At 35.2% G+C, this 18,101-nt stretch overlaps 1 pseudogene; it reads left to right on the forward strand.

Moving 5' to 3' along the window:
- Positions 1–6,305: 6,305 nt before the first annotated feature.
- LOC133757077 (protein tyrosine phosphatase type IVA 1-like) lies at positions 6,306–7,059 on the forward strand (annotated as a pseudogene).
- Positions 7,060–18,101: the final 11,042 nt, after the last annotated feature.

Here is an 18,101-nt window from a genome sequence, read left to right on the forward strand (position 1 = left end):
GAAAATGATGCAACCAACACACAAGAGTGTACATTAAGCATTTGGCATAAAAACCACGCGAGACAGCTGTATCTCCTTTTGGAATAACTGAATTTGAGACACATCTCTGCACTTGATCCCAACTTCCTGCTAATGCACACCCTTGGGGGCAGCAGCTAATGGCTCAAGTACTTTCATCCTACCATCCAAGTTGAAGAGCTGGATTGAGTTTGGGAATCCTGAATTTGGCCTGGCCCAATCCCGAAGTGGAGTCCCCAGAACTTGAATCAACTTAGTATATACTAAGCAAGGATTTCAACAGGCTGCATTCACACAACCGCACAAGGTATAGAGTATTATTCGGCTAGTAGTGTTTTTAAGTTTCATAGTATATACTAAGTTGATCTTAAGTATATGACGGTAATTGAAAATAAAACTCGATAAAGGGCGGGATGGGAGAGGGAGAGGGGAGGGCCACGGGAGGGAGGGATGTTCGGGGGGAAACCACAACAATACAAAAGTTGCACTTTGTAAATTCACATTTATGAAATAAAAAATTAAAAAAAAAGAACTTGAACCAGTACATTGAGATGGGATCAAGATATCCTGAATGATAGCTTAACTCACTAACCCACAACATCTACCTCTGTTCTATTTTTCTTTTAATTAATTTTGACATGTTCACTATTCTAATGATTTCCATTTTGATTTTTCTGTCTTTATATTTAAAATTGGATTATTTAAAGTTCCACATAGTTTGCAGTTTCCTACGTAATTTATGACTATTATTTGGGATATTTAGTTTAATTACACTTAGTATGCTTATTTATACGGTTGGGTTACATTTGCCATTTTCCTATATGTTTTCCTTTTTGCACATATTCATTGTTCAGTTTTATTCTTTTTTGCCTTATTCTGGGTGGAGCATTTTCATGATTCCCTTTTATCTCCTTATTGACTAATTTGCTGTAACTCTATGTTAGTAACTTCCTTAATGCACATAGGATGTCCATCTCAAACTGATCTCTGTCTCTCTTCAAATTTTATGGACATAATCTCATTATACACTACAAGAAACATATGACAGTGTACCCCATTTTAACATATTGACCTTTATGCTATTATTGCTGTTCATTTTACTCCTATATCTATTTTAAATCACATAATGTATTTGTACCAATTTTATGTTTAGTGAATTGATTGTCATTTAATAGTATTTACAGAATGAGAAAAAACAGCCACACTATATTTACCAACACAATTATCATTTTCCATGCTCTTCATTTCTTTGCATATGTCTAATTTTCCCCCTACTTCAATTTCTTTTTTTTAAGATTTATTTTATTTATTTGAGAGGCAGAGTTACAGTGAGAGGAGACACATACACTCAAACACACACACACACACACACACACAAAAGAAAGAGAGAGAGAGAGAGAGAAAAAAATGAGAGAGAGAAATTTTTAGCTCCTCTGCTTCTCTCACCAAATGGCCACAACGGCTGGGATAGGACTAGGCTGAAGTCAGGAGCCTGGAGCTCCATGCAATTCTCCAACATATTTCCAAATATCATTTTGTAAACCAATAACTAACTCACTAAAAAGTAATCATAAGGGGCTTGGGCTCTGTGTAGTGTGCTAAGCCTCTACCCACAGTGCCAGCATCACATATGGACGCTGGTTCATGTCCTGGCTGCTTTTTTCTTCGACTCAGCTCTCTGCTATGGCCTGGGAAAGCAGTGGAAGATGGCCCAAGTGCTTGGGTCCCTGGACCTATGTGGGAAACCTGAAAAAACTCCTGCCTCTTGGCTTCCGATTGGCTCAGCTCTGGCATTGTGTCCATATGGGGAGTGAACTAGTAGACGGAAGACCCTTCTCTCTACCTCTCTCTCTGCCTGTAACTCTACCTCTTAAATAAATAAATAAATAAATAAATAAATAAATAAATAAGAAGTCATAAACTCAGTTTCATTCACAATAGTTACAAAACTAAAATACCTTTGTAGATTTAATCAAAGTTGTGAAAGACCTCTTCAATGAAAACTATAAAACATCAATGAAAGAAATGAAGGAGACATAAAAAATACTTATCCCACACGTTCATTTATTAGAATTAATATTGATAAAATATTCATATTACTCTTATTCCATACTATGTAGTTTCTCCATGGATTCCCACAAACAATATTTTTTAAGTATGCTTACATTAATATTTATATTGACTTCATGTTTATTATAGCTGTTTTTCTATCTTTTCACTTCCTCTCTATAATGACCAGAATTAATTATACTTGCTTTTCTAGAAATATATACAATATGAAAACAACAAACATCTGAGGTGATTAAATGATATCATTGTTGAATATTGTGATTAAATTTGTTTAACTTTGTAAACTGCAATTAGTATTTAAGCAAATAAAAGTGTTATATTGTTTGCAACATCAGCACTATACCTGAATACAGTATTTGTTTATTTCATAGCTTTCTAAGGTTTAATGAATATTTTATAAAATTTTAAAATTTAACATGAATCATAATATGAAGATTCATCATAGATTCCTATTACTGAAAAAATAGCCTGTAAGTAGCATTATTTAGTAGTACTATTAGTGGATCTAGTATTTAAGCATTCTATATTTTTAAATTTTTAAGCTAAACAAATTTGAAATTTGAAAACATAAAGTAGAATATACGGTATTGAGTTTATAATGGATCACTAAAAAATTTTGAGAATCTTCTGCTGAAATATTTAATGATGACACTGGTGTGTCTGCTATGAAAGAGGATCAAAATATAAATGTTTTGTGTGTTGGTTTATAATTCTGAGCAAATATGTTGTGTTACTAAATATAGTGCCTAGTTTATAGAAAAACAGAAACTGTTTGTAGTATGTCAAGTTAACAGATCTAAATTAAAACTTTCTAAGACACTAATAATAGCTGTGCTTTTAAAACTTTTTAGCCATTGCATACCCTCCATAGAAACATGTGCTCAGGCAGGTAATGCCATGAGGGTTCTATATCAGGTGGCTGTATAAAAAAAAAAGCAACAAGATCCTCAGTTTTTAATTAAAAAGTAAATATTTATTGAGACATTATATTAGGCAGGTGCAAAATGTATTTAGGAAATGCTGTGAACTCTATGTTCAGTGTAAGTGTGAGATACATTGTATTTATTTCAACCTTAATTGTGCATTGTAATACTCAGTGTACCCAAGTATGGATAATTACAAAGCAACTAAGTTAAAATATTTTAATTGGAAATTTATATTCTGCCTTTCTATGTTACTAGGGGTAAACCAATTTAAAATAAATAAATGTCTGTAGAGTGTACTCAAATCATCAGACACTTAATTATATAATGGTGTTGCTTGAAAGTAAAATAGACTCTTCAATTGCCCTTTAATAAGATGAGGCTTACTGAAACTGAAAAAAAAAGGTGGCTCTTACTCAAAAACCAAGAGCTGAAGTCAACTTTAGACAGTGGTATTGGAACTCGTAGAAGAGTTTGGAAATGTAGCAGGACATAAAATCAACACACAAAAATCAACAGCCTTTGTATACCCAGACAATGCCACAGGTGAGAAAGAGCTTCTAAGATAAATCCCATTCACAATAGCTATCAAAAAAATATAATGCCTTGGAATAAATTTAACCAAGAATGTCAAAGATCTCTACGATGAGAATTGCAAAATATTAAAGATATAGAAGGTGATACAAAAAATGCAAAAATCTTCCATGCTCATGGATTGGAAGAATCAATATCATCAAAATATCCATACTACCAAAAATAATTTACAGATTCAATGTCATAACAGTCAAAATACCAAAGACATCCTTCTCAGATATAGAAAAAATGATGTTGAAATTCATATGGAAACATAGGAGACCCTGAAAACCTAAAGCATTCTTATAAAAACAAAAACAAACCTGGAGGCATCACAATACCAGATTTCAAGACATACTACTGAGCAGTTATCTTCAAAAACAGATGGATAGATAAATAGAACAGAATAGAAACACCTGAAATCAAGTCAAGCATGCACAACCAACTTATCTAAAGCAAAGGAGCTAAAATCAACTCCTAGAGCAAGGACAGTCTATTCAACAAATGATGCTGGGGAAACTGGATCACCACATGCAAAAGCATGAAGCAAGATGTTTACCTGACACCTTTCACCAAAATCCACTCAAAATGGACTAAAGACCTATATCTATGACCGCACATCATCAAATTATTGGAGAACATTGGGGAAACCCTCCAAGATATTGGTATAGACAAAGAGTTCTTGGAAAAAGACCCCAGAGGCATAGGCCATCAAAGCCAAAATTAACAAATGGGATTACATCAAACTGAAAAGCTGCTGCAGTGCAAAAGAAACAATCAGCAAAGCAAAGAGACAAGAATGGGAGACAATATTTGCAAACTATACAACTGATAAAGGATTAATATCCAGACTATATAGAGAGCTCAAGAAACTCAACAAGAACAAAGCAATCTGGTTAAGACATGGGTAAATGACTTAAATAGACATTTTTCAAAAGAGAAAATCCAGGCCGGCTCCGTGGCTCACTTGATTAATCCTCCACTTGCAGCACCAGCATCCCATATGGGCACTAGGTTCTAGTCCCAGTTGCTGCTCTTCAACTCCAGCTCTCTGCTGTGGCCCAGGAGGGAAGTGGAGGATGGCCCAAGTGCTTGGGCCCCTGCATCCACATGGGAGACCAGGAAGAAGCACCTGGCTCCTGGCTTCAGATAGGCACAGCTCCAGCCATAGCGGCCATCTGGGGAGTGAATCAACAGAAGGAAGACCTTTCTCTCTGTCTCTCTCACTTGTCTATAACTCTACCTATCAAATAAAAAAAAAAAAAAGAGAGAGAGCGAGAATCCAAATGCCAACAGACACATAAAAAGTGTTCATGATCACTAGCTCTCAGGGAAATGCTAATCAAAACCTCAGTAAGGTTTTACCTCACCCCAGTTAGAATGGCTTTCATACAGAAATCAACAAACAACAAATGTGGTGAGGATGTGAGGAAAAAGATATCCTGATCCACTGTTGGTGGGAATGCAAACTGGTAAAGTCACTATAGAAGGCAATTTGGAGAAACCTCAGAAATCTGAATATAGACTTACCATATAACCCAGCCATCCCACTCCTGGGAATCTACCCAAGGGAAATGAAATTATCGTATGAAAGAGCCATCTGTACCTTTGTGTTTATCGCAGCTCATTCACAACAGCAAAGACATGGAATCAATCCAAATGCCCACGAACTGAAGACTGGATAAAGAAATTATTGGCTATGTGCACCATGGAATACTACACAGCAGTAAAAATAAATGAAGTGTGGTCATTTGCAACAAAATGGAGGAAACTGGAAAACACCATACTTAGTGATATAAGCCAGTCTCAGAGGGACAAATTCTATATGTTCTCCCTGAAGTGTGATAATTAATCAAGCACCTAAAAGAAAACATGTAGAAATGAAATTGACACTTTGAGAAGCAATAATTATGAATGGCCCTTCTGTTGACTGTTGAGGAATAGCTTATTATTCCATATTTTGTTTATCTTTTCCTTTATAATATTTTTCTTGTCTTTTTCTCTTTCACCCAATTCATTGAATGCTATACTTAAAATAGAGCTAATCATATATGTATAAAGTTAGTTGAAAACAGATCCTAGTAAAGTATAATAATGAGAATAAGAAAGTGAAGAGGGGAGTGTGGTGCCCCCGCCGCCGCCTGCATCACTGCTGCCGCCCCAGGACGACCACCTCTGCCCCCTGCCCTACATCCGCCGCTACCGCCTGTGTCGCCGCCGCCTCGGGATGGCTGTATGATTAGGCCACAATCTTCAATGAATAAACATATTCCTCAGTTCTGTGGTGTTCTTGGTCACACATTTATGGAGTTTCTGAAGGGCAGTGGAGACTACTGCCAGGCACAGCACGACCTCTATGCAGACAAGTGAACTGAACTGTAGAGATTCGTTACTACTCCACCAAGAAGCCCCCATAAAAGTGGTTAACCTGGACACAGAAGTGTTGGATTGAAATCCACAGAGCATTTTACAAGAGTTCTGACCTGGATGGGGTAAACCTCAGTGCACTTCCTTTCTATTGCCTCAGTATTACTGGATTGAAGAATTTGCTTCTTGTTAGGAGGTTCATTTCATTTCCCATTACTCCCAACTTCATACTTAAAGCACTGAGAATCACAAGTGGAAGATAGTGAAGTAGACTTCAGTTTCTTTGCGTAATTTCTGTATTCAGTTTTTTTTTTAAATTCTTTCATAATCCTATTAAGTGTTAAGTAAATTAACATGGCCCAAATGAACCGCCCAGCTCCTGTGGAAGTCACATATAAGAACATGAGATTTCTTATTAAACATAATCCAACCAATGCAACATTAAACAAATTTATTGAGGAACTTAAGAAATATGGAGTTACCACGATAGTAAGAGTATGTGAAGCAACTTATGACACTACTCTTGCGGAGAAAGAAGGCATCCATTTTCTCGATTGGCCTTTTGATGATGGTGCACCACCGTCCAACCAGATTGTTGACGACTGGTTAAGTCTTGTAAAAATTAAGTTTTGTGAAGAACCTGGTTGTTGCATTGCTGCTCACTGTGTTGCAGGGCTTGGAAGAGCTCCAGTGCTTGTTGCCCTAGCATTAATTGAAGGTGGAATGAAATATGAAGATGCAGTACAGTTCATAAGACAAAAGTGGCGTGGAGCTTTTAACAGCAAACAACTTTTGTATTTGGAAAAATATCATCCTAAAATGCAGCTACGCTTCAAAGACTCCAATGGTCATAGAAACAACTGTTGCATTCAATAAAACTGGGGTTCCTAATGCTATTGCTTTGGAAGAAGAACTTGAGACAGGATCTAATTTGTCATACATATTAGCCAGCATGTTGGCTTGGTGAATAAGTTTAGTGAAGCTTCCAAAGGTTATTGAAAATTAGTTTTACCAGGCCACGAGTTTGACAGAATTGCAACCTCTGTCTTTGGGTTATAACCAACTTATTTGGACATTTAGCAAAAGATTGTTGCTGTTTAGTATTTAAAATGTGTTTATCATTTGTACCAATTGACTTTTCCTGAAATCATGCAATATGAGTTGTATCTTAAATCTATTCCCATGCCAGAATCTTATCAATACATAAGAAATTTAGAAAGATTAGGTGCCAAAATACCCAGCACAATACTTGTATATTTTTAGTATCATACAGAATTAAAATCCCAGGAACTATGAACACTCTAGACCTTATGTGGTTTATTCCTTCAGTCATTTCAAACATTGAAACTAGGGACTATATGGTTATTTGCCTGCTCACTTTATGTTTACATCTCCCACATTCATACCAGTATACATCAGGTTTGCTTAACCATTGATTTTTTTTTTTACCAAGTCTTATGATTATTTAATGTTTCTATAAATCTTTTGCTGTTAATATAAAACCTCCATTTTGAAAAATCTACATTGTAGAGAAGCACATGTCTTTAATGTCTTCAGACAAAAAAAAGCCTTACAGTTAATTTAACGTTTGCACTCTGAGGTGCAGCTTAACAGGGAGGGCCTGAGAAAAGAATGGGAGGGGGCTATTAAATATTTTTAGTAAAATGTTGCCTTTGTCTTGTGCATAACATGTAGAATATGCTCTTTAATTTAGTAAATTTTTTAAGAGGTAGAGATGCTTTGTTATTGTAGCTTAAAATTCTTAATCATAAAATTTCTGAAGTTCTTGTAATTTTTTCCATACTTATCAAAAGTTGTTCACCAACTTAAAAAAAAAAAGAAAATGAAGAGGAAGGGGGCTGGGAGTGAGAGTGTGCAGGTGGGCACAAGGGGAAGAATCACCAAGATCATAAAGTTTTGTAATTGTGAAATATAGGAAATTCACACTTCAAAACAGTATAGGCCTGGATACATTCATAAGAACTTACCTCTAAGGGTACAACTTAACAACTATCCATAAGACCCCAAAATCCCTTAAGCTGGCTTATAAAAACTGCAGATTAAGTGTTTTGAAGATCAAATGGATAGGAATAAGGGTAAAATGACTATACAGATACGATCAAGAGTTAAAATGATCATATAAATAGGACTAAGTGCTTGGAAAAAATAATATACAGAACTAAAAAGGAGTGAAGGCTCCAACATGGGAAGCAGTCCATATGAAAAGGTTCGTAGAATAACAGTCTCTTTCAGTGGCCCTTAAGGCATTACAGTCTGGCTGGAAAGCTGAAGGGAATCATTTCAGGCATGGAAAGCCAAGACACTCTGGAAAAAATTTTCTACATAAAGGACCCCTGTGGGTGAGACCCCAGTGGAAAGAAATGGCAACCAAAGAAGGAAGTACTTTTCTCTGAAGGGAGGAGAGAACTTCCACTTTGATTATGGCCTTGTCAAGCTAGTGGGTCCAAAAAGCTTCCATAGTCAAGGCAGCTCATGTCAAGACCCTTGGATGATTACTGATGTCATACATAAGAGTGTTATTTGTTAAATAAACAACAAGAGTTACTGTGCACTAACTTCCCAAGCAGGACCTCTGTCCACAAAGAGTTGTATCACGAGATTTAATAGTAAAATTTGTTCTCAAGAATCACTTTCTTTTAACACTAAGTGGAGGATATTATTATGTCTCAAAAGTTATATTTATGTCAATAACTCACAAAAGATGTATCATCCTTGAATTCTTCTTTTAAGACAATTAAGTTTCAAAAAGGAAAGAAGGAGGAGGAAGGAAGGGAAAAGCAGAAGGTAAGACAATCACCTTCAAGAAGCAATAACAAAGAACAGCCCTTAATTAGACTGTTGAGGAATGGTTCTCTTAGCTTTTTTATTCCATCCAATCTTTAATTTTTCTGTTTGTCTGTTTCTTTTTCTTTCTTGGACCAAACTGGGGGGGGGGGGGTGAGGAGTGTGTTGGAGGGCAGATGCGATGGGCAGAATTATTATGTTCCTAATGTTATATTTATGAGATACATACAAATAAAAAAAAGAAAGAAAATACATTGGTTGGCTTATATTAAAAGTATGCTTGAAATGTATCAACTGACTACATTACTTTTGTAGACTATAGACAATGGCATTGTCATTGGAATTAGCCTGTATCTTTCACTGTGCTAGTTATAACCATTTGCTTTGTTCCCCAGTGTGTTACTTATTATAGATCATATGTATTTGACTAGACAAATGACACAGAATGTGCCCATAAACAGGAGTCATGAAATAGTGAATGGACAATGTAAATTATGTAAAGTTATATGTGGATTTCACAATTTAAAATATCAAAATAAATTTATCTGGTAGTTCCATTTCCCATGAACTTTTTATATCCTCATATAAACACATCTATAAACATGAATATTCTCTGGGTATATAACTAAAATAGAATTATATTTTCAATTATTCATTTTTTTCTTTGGCTCCTAGTATATTATGTGAAAAAAGTCTAATACGAAGATTGTTTATAGTTTGGGAAAAGGGAGTAAAGATGAAGACAACTTTTTCATGATTTTCTCTAGTTATTTTGTATATTACAGTTTGCATGAATTTTTATATTCAACTATGAACTTTAGAATAAATATACAAAACATAACAGAATCATCAGTAGGTTTCAAATTCTTTTTAGTGCTTGTAAATATGTATTAAAGAAAATAAACATGATCCACTTATTTCATTATTACAGATGATAAAAACTAATATGACTCTACTTATGTTCAACACTGCCTTATGTTCAAAGTAATGTGCCACTTAGCATAAATCTGTATATTAGAGAAAAAACATTTTCATTATTCTATAATCTAGACACTAATATCCAATAACTTAAATAATTACATTAGGAGTAGCAATGAATTAGCAAAGTGCAAAGCAACATAGTAAGCATTTTAAAGACAGTTCTTTAGTCATTGGAGCTTGAACAAATTTAAGGGAACTTTTGGTCTAAGCCTTTATTTGTCCACAATGTCTATGTGTAAGACAACATCAGAAAATCAAATATGCATATAAAAATGACATTAACTATAATTTCAAAGATTAATTTAATATCAGGAATAATTTTTAAAGTGTATGTTATTTTTGGCTTTCTCTCAAATATCTCCTTCTATTTGAGTTTTTAAGAGGAAAAGAGGTATGTACAAGGCTTCTTTCAACCTTCTATTAATTACAACTGAATTGGAATTCCTACAATTAATCACAGTTAAAATTCACAACCTAGGGTGGCATGATGGTTTGGCAGTTTAAGCAGTTACTTTCAACGTGCACATCCCATATCAGAGTAGCAATTGGAGCCTTGTCTACTCAACTTTCAATGCAACTTCCTGGTAATCCCTCTGGTGGAATGGTAGCAGAAGATAGTCAAGTACCTGGGACAGTGCCATCCATATGGAAGACCAGGTTGGAGTTCCTGGTTCCTAGCTTCAGCCTCATCCAACCAGGCCATTACAGCATTTAAGGAGTGGACAGGAGATGAAAGATCTCTGTCTCTCTGTTTCTTCTTCTCTATGAATCATTCTGCCTTTCAAATGAATAAGTAAATAATTCTTGAAATAGGACTCACTATCTGAAGTTAATTTGCTGGTAATAATTAACTAGAAAACAACACTCACAAACTAGGTAAATCTTTAGAAATTCATAAGAGATTATATCATATTTAGCTTAAAACAATTGCTAAAAACATCATTCTCTTAGCTGTGTCTCACATTTATTTTTTTATTCATATACATCACAAGTTTTGATTATATACTGCGCATCACAACTGATGTATGTTAGAAATCTGCATTATGCTATGTTCCATAGAAAGGTTTTGAGTTTATTGCTAACAGGCAGTGAAATTGCAAGCAAATTTTGTTTTAGAGACTTGGTGTGAGACGTCATTAGAGTATTGAGATTGGCCCATCCTCTCCCATTTTTGTTCTTTCCATGTTTTATTAATACAATGATTCTTATCTTCAGAAAGTAGTGGAACTGACTATAACCTATCTGAGCCTTGTGATTGCTTATGTAATAATTTCTTGATTTAATTTCCAGAATTTTAGCAGGAGCATATTCTTAAGAATATCTGTATTATTGTGATCATTTCCTCTAAATTTTTCAACTTGTTACAGATTTTGCACTATATTTTTAAATTTTTCTGTTTTAAGTACTGCAGAAGCAGAGAGACAGAGAATAAGATACAGACAGACACACAGAGATCTCCCATATGCTGGTTCACTTCACAGACACACAAAATGACAGAACTGGGCCAGCTTGAACACAGGAGCCAAGAACAGGGAACTCAGTCTAGGTCTCCCAATTGGGAGGCAAGGGCACAACAATTCCTGCCATCATTGCTGCCTCCCAGGGTCTCCATCAGAAGGAACCTAGAATCAGGTGATTCATGGCACACAGAAGAATGAACACAGCATCTCACCACAAAGACACTATGCCTTTTTCCTGTATAATTGGAATTTTGTACTTATTATATAATAAATCCTCATTTACTCCTTTCCTTAGCACCTGACAACCATTATTCTACTGTTTTTGTAAGTTTTGCAATTTTGGATACCTCTTATAAATAGAATCATACAATATTGTCATTCTCTGATGGGATTAATTTGTGTAGCAAATTATGTATTCCAGGTTCATCCAGGAGGTTGCATATGGATAACTTTTCTTTTTATGTGGTTGAATAAGATTTCATTGTATTTAATAACATATTGTTGACTCATTCATTAATGGATATTTAGATTGCTTCTATCTGTAATGCTCTACTAAACCTAAGGTTTATACTACATTTTTGAAATCCCATTTCATGGGTTGTTTTTTAACTCTTAATTGACTTTTATTTTATAGACACATTTTAGTTTTCTTAAAAGATTTTAAGATATATTAGATTCTCAGCGTCCCAACAAATGCCTAATAATTACGAAAACACAATCTGATCAATTCTCCTATGATATCAATACAAAGTGAACTGATATTTTCTTTCATTTTCAGCTAATATAAAGGACAAAAATATTTAATGTATCTGAATGAAATTGACATCTTGAGGTTTTATTATTATTTATAGTTCCTGTCTATACTCCTGAAGAACCTTGATCTTTCTACATTTCAGTGTTAAAGTCTTTATTTAGTGGAGGATTAAGTCTGTGAGTTTTAAGTAAACTGAAAGTATGTTATTATAAAAATGAAAAGATAAAGAAAGAATGAAAAGAAGGAGGGAGTGATGAAGAGGGAAGTAGCATTGTGTGCTTAAAATTGCATATAGGAAAAATAAAAAATCTGTTTTTATATATTTTTTAAAATTTCATAATATCAAAAAATACAAAGAGAATTGGATTCAGTGTAGTTCACAGATACAATTCTAAGATATAATGATACCTTCCTCCCTCTCTGTCTCTCCATCACTTTCTTCCTTTCCTTCTCTTTAATTTTTGAGGTAGCACTTTTTATTTACTTTACTATCAAAGGATTAATGCTTCAGTAAATAAAGTGTTCAACAAGTAAAATGTAAAAATGCCATGATTTCACAGGAATATAGGCAAGATCTATCAACAATAACCGAATAAAAATGTTCAATTTACTCATATAGTAAAGTCCAAAATAATCAGAAATCATTAAAAGTATGGTAGTATATCATTCTTAAACATTTGCTTGGAAAGATATAATAAAGGTTGACAAAACGGTCCAGCAATACTGACGCACACAGGCATTTCTTTGATTTGAGAGTTTTTTCATTTTTTAAAAAAAATTTAGCCCCCACATATATGAGATAATAAGTGGTCTTTTATTTATCAACATCTTATCTTCCATTTTCATCCATTTTGATGCAAATGAAAAACTTTTATCATTTTTTTTAAAATTTATTTGAGGGACAGCTCTGTGTCTTAGCAGGTAAAGCTGCCTCCTATAGAACCAGCATCCCATATGGTCACCAGTTCAAGTCTCTGCTACTCCGCTTCAAATCCAGCTCCCTGCTAATACTCCTGGAAATGCAATAGGGGATGGCCCAAGTCCTAGGGCCTCTGCACCCACATGGGAAACTCAGATGAAGCTTCTGACCCCTGGCTTTGGCCTGGCCCATCCCTGACTGTTGCAGTCATTTGGGGAGTGAACCAGTGAATGAAAGGTTCTCTCTCTCTCTCTCTCTCTCTCTCTCTCTGCCTCTGTAATTCTGACCTTCAAATAGATAAAACTTATTTGTTTTATTTGAAAGATAGAATTACAGCGAGAAAATGAGACAAAGATCTTCCAGACAGAAAGAAGAGAGATGCCATGGATATTACAATCACACGGCAGCCAACAGGGCACTGCCAGAAACTCCCACAGCCAGAGGTTGCAAGGGATGTCATCTTCTTGAAATGATGCAAGAGAAACCTGTGGCAGTGTGTCACTAGTTACTGCCAGAAAGAAAACCCTGTGGACCCCAATGACTTTGAGTCCATCCTGGAGTGCTAGTTGGAGACAGGACATCCACCTGCACATTGCTTTCATTCCATCACCCGACAAGGGCACCTGATGACTAGCAGGGTAGACATGCAGTCTTAACGAGGTGAGTAGAGGCTGCTGTGACTACTCTGTGCAACTCAGGGATCTTATCTGTGGTCCTTACTTACTATGCTTCTGGCCTGGAGTATTGGTAGGGGTTGAGGACCTGTTTAGTCCTATAAGATGCAACAATCCCCCATTATACAAAGACACTCGGATTTGGCTTGCCAAGGCACTACACCAACCAACTGCTGTCAGGCATGCATCAGGTTCTGGGAATACCTTAGCTTTCACCATAGACAAGTGAGGCTCATGGGGCTAAAATTGGATCCCCTGGTCAATGTGACTGTAGGAGCCCTGCACCATGTTACTGTGGAAATCAAATTGTGTTTCTGTGCTTTTCTGAAGTTTGATGAGCTTCCTTAAACTATTATGTAGAATTTTTTGTCAAATCATAGATCTCCATTTATTTAGTGCAGGATACTGGTAATTACTGAGTTCCTTCAGTGGTAATATGTCTGCTTGCCTTATGGTGATGTCTTCACATTTGGTATATCAGTCTTTTCCAGACCTCACAGTCTGGTTTCATTGGCAAAAGATAGTCTCCTTTTGGATACTGAGCTATCACTGCCTACATTTAGTGCAGTGGTCCTAACACCATTATAGACACAACAGTATAGATTCTGTACAAACCTGTCAGTTGAGATTGACGTTGGCCTGTGATGCCAGGGTGTGGATCACAGAACAGCTCTCAATGATACTTGAGGTGGTACTGTGTCAGAGGCAAGAATTAACTTGTGATGATGTTGGCCTCAGAGACAGAGGCCTGAGTGGGTACAAAGAAGTCAGTACTCATATCACAATGTCAGCATTCACAGAGCAGTCACTGTTCAGAGGTCAAGAGAATATGCAAGGTTGGAAGAGATGACAGCTGTTGCCTGAGTAGCACAACAAATGCTGATTCTAGATGGGCAAGTCTGTGCAGTTATGTCTCCATCTCTAGGTTTTCCTACTGGCAATGGCTATTTGTTATTTATGTGGCAAAATAAGCCAATGTTCCCTATAGAGCCAACTTCTGGAAAGCATGGTGTTTCCTGGCATAAAAACAGATAAAAGAGTTCAGGATCTTGAGCTGGGGGTTGTGAAAAACAGAAGAGTGAAGGAGTTGAGGATTTTAAAATGAAGTATGAAATGGCTAAAAGTGAAGGAATAACTTTTTTACTTATGATGCTTAAGTATTTATAGCTATATTTAAAGTTCCAATAACTACACTGTGAGAGAAACATCCAAAGATACAACTGACATTAACAAAATCATTTGAAATTACCTGATTCCTGAGATCCTTATCACAGATGTTTATCAGAAATAAATGCAACCTCCATAATTTTTTAATTAAATTTATATGGAGGAGTATAGTTCTAAATTCTTTATGGGATGAAGATATTACACATTTTTCAAAAATAAAAGAAAATGAAAAACTTAATAAATATTATATTTTAGAATTCTAGCTATCAAGTTAAATTGCCAAAGGAAGTTAAAAGCTCTGACAGGAACATTTCCCAAGCTAGGAACCAGAAAGGAAGATGATCTTCACATGGTAAATATATTTTCATTTGTGCACTAAAATAAGTATCTTTCTCTAAATTACAAAGAAGACTTAAATACATATCTAGGTATTCCTATGGCATACACACAAATGTGCTTAATTTTTATTTTGAATTGTCTTTGCAGTCTTCATGGACTTTAGACTTTGACAAGGGTCTTATAAACATGGAATAGTAAAATACATTCTCTGCAATGCAGTTTTTAGCTCCTAGAATCCATCTTACATATTATCCTATTAAAAAAAAAAAACTAAGTTTCATCCAAATATCTTTGGCCAAGGAAATCTATAAGTGTTTTGTCTTACTCCAACAGCTTCCTACAACTTTCCCTTACAAATGAAATTAGAATTGTCATATTGCAGACTTACCTTATCTCATTTATCTTATTTTGCTCTCTGTGATCTGACCCATCACACATGCCTCCCAGATACAATTACCAGCCTGTATGTGACCTATCACAATACAGTGCCACCTTGATAGCAAATACAAGAGGCATTATATGATTATATTAACTAATTATTCACTACATTATGCTCAGTGTTATTTCAAAAATTATGGTCAATCTTTTAGATAAATTTGATGCTATTTGGAATACCAGGATTTCAAAGTAATTCAGATTCCATAAATAGGTAAAAAGTAACAAAATAGTATTTTGATAGTCCTCAATAAGAATTGCATTATATAACTCAAAGCTAATATATCTGTTTGAGTTTGCATATTTTTTGTAAGAAAGCTTTTATCTAATGAATACAAATTTCATAGGTACAACTTTAGGACTATTGTGGTTCTTCTCCCCCATTCCTGCCCTCCCACCCCCACTCCCATCCCACCTCCTATCCCCTCTCCCATCCCATTCTTCATTAAGATTCATTTTTAATTAACTTTATATACAGAAGATCAACTGTATACTAAGTAAAGATTTCAACAATTTGGACCCCCCATACACACACACAAAGTATAAAGTACTGTTTGAGGACAAGTTTTAGAGTTAATTCTCATAGTACAACTCATTAAGGACAGAGGTCCTACATGAGGAGCAAGTGCACAGTGACTCCTGTTGTTGACTTAATAAATTGACACTCTAGTTTATGGCATCAGTAAACCCCCTAGGTTCTTGTCATGAGTTTCCAAGGCTATGGAGGCCTTTTGAGTTCACTGACTCTGATCATATTTAGTCGATGTCATAGTCAAAGTGGAAGTTCTCTCCTCCCTTCAGAGAAAGGTACCTCCTTCTTTGATGACCTGTTCTTTCCACTGGGATCTCACTTGAGAGATCTTTCATTTAGATCATTTTTTTTGCCACAGTGTCTTGGCTTTCCATGCCTGAAATTTGAGTTTACATATTACTCTAAATAAATAATAGTATTGTAAAGAAAACATACCAGCATACCCCATCTATTTAAAATATAGATAAAATCTATACTCCAATGTTAAAAGTCTTATTTATTCATTTGAATGTCAGTGTTAGGAAGAGAGAGAGAGAGAGAGAGAGAGAGAGAGAGAGAGAGAGAGAGAGAGAGATTTTCACTCCCCAGATAGTCTCAATGGCCTGGGCTGAGTCAGGACAAAACCATCAGCCAGGAGCTTCATCTGGATCTCCCACATGACTAGAAGTGGCTCAAGCACTTGGGACATATTCTGCTGCTTTTTCCAGGTCATTAGTAGGGAGCTGGATCAGAAATCTTCACCTGGGATACCAACCAGCACCCATACGGGATGCCACCTTTGCAGGCAGAACCTTCACCTGCTATGCTACAATGCTGGGCCCCAATGATGCTTATTGACTACTTTTTCCCACTTTGTTTAAATTTTTAAATTTTCAGTTAAATCTTCCTCTGGGATTGTATTCCTATAATTCTCTGTCCTCCATCGTTGTTTGGTATCCAGCAGTGTGTTGCACGGTGCTTTTAACATTGGAAATATTATTGAAAGTATCCACAGTCAGCCCTAAATATTTATGGGTGGTGGATCATTGGATTCAATCAATTATGGGTCAGAAATATTTTCTAAAATTGAATCTATGATACACATTTTCAGAATTTTGTTCTTTTCTTTATTTCCATAAACAATATACTCTAGCAGCAATTTGTGTATCATTTGCATTGTATTAGGGATTATATGTAATCTAAAGACAATTCAAAGTAAATAACAAGGTAAGCATAGGTTACATGTGCAAATAGCATGTCATTTTATATAAGGTATTTGAGCATTCATAACTTTGGTGTCTGCAATGTGATTTTGGAACTGATTCCCCATAGATACTGAGGAACAACTTTATTTGATTTTTAATGTTAATGATTAAATTGTTGGGATCAGAATATTTCTGAGCCCATAATATGTGGTCAATAAGTGTTATTTGATAAATTAATGAATCCTCAAAAATGTTAAATTTTTTAAAATTTTTTCTCCAAATTTGATGAACAGTTCTTCAATCTGTATCTCTTATACTAATTTGTAGACTTGCCACTTTTACAAAGTTGTTTCAAATTTTGAAATGCTTCTAAAAAATACACTTAATATGCTTGTGCTCTTTTTTGGTTCCGTGTTAATTGCATGACTTGATCTGTTACAAATCTTTGTCTTCCTTACACAGACTAACATGTCTTTAGAAATATGATCAAAGAAATAACTGACATCTACTAGTACAGTTTATAAGAGTGACACACAAAGAGGAAATAATATAGGAACTTTCAATTACTACCCAGACATTCTCTAAAAATATCACTCAGTTAAAAAAAATGATTACGGCTTGTTATAATGCTGCATGATGATTGGATATTGGCATTTTTCAGATGAAGGAGGAGGCAGTTAAGTCATCTACTTTTTAGTAAACCCATTTTGAAAAGAAAAACAAACAAACAAAAAAAGCAACAAAATCAATCAGCTCTGTCACACTAATTGCAATTTTCTCATTTGACAGTTTTTGAACTTTGTGGTTTTTTTGTTTTTGTTTTTGTTTCATCCAAAAATCTGACCATGTATTCAGAAACGCCTCACTGCACACTACCTCGGCTACACAGGTAGGTAATAC

Source organism: Lepus europaeus, chromosome 3 (assembly GCF_033115175.1).
Source record: "Lepus europaeus isolate LE1 chromosome 3, mLepTim1.pri, whole genome shotgun sequence".
Taxonomy (NCBI): Eukaryota; Metazoa; Chordata; class Mammalia; order Lagomorpha; family Leporidae; genus Lepus; species Lepus europaeus.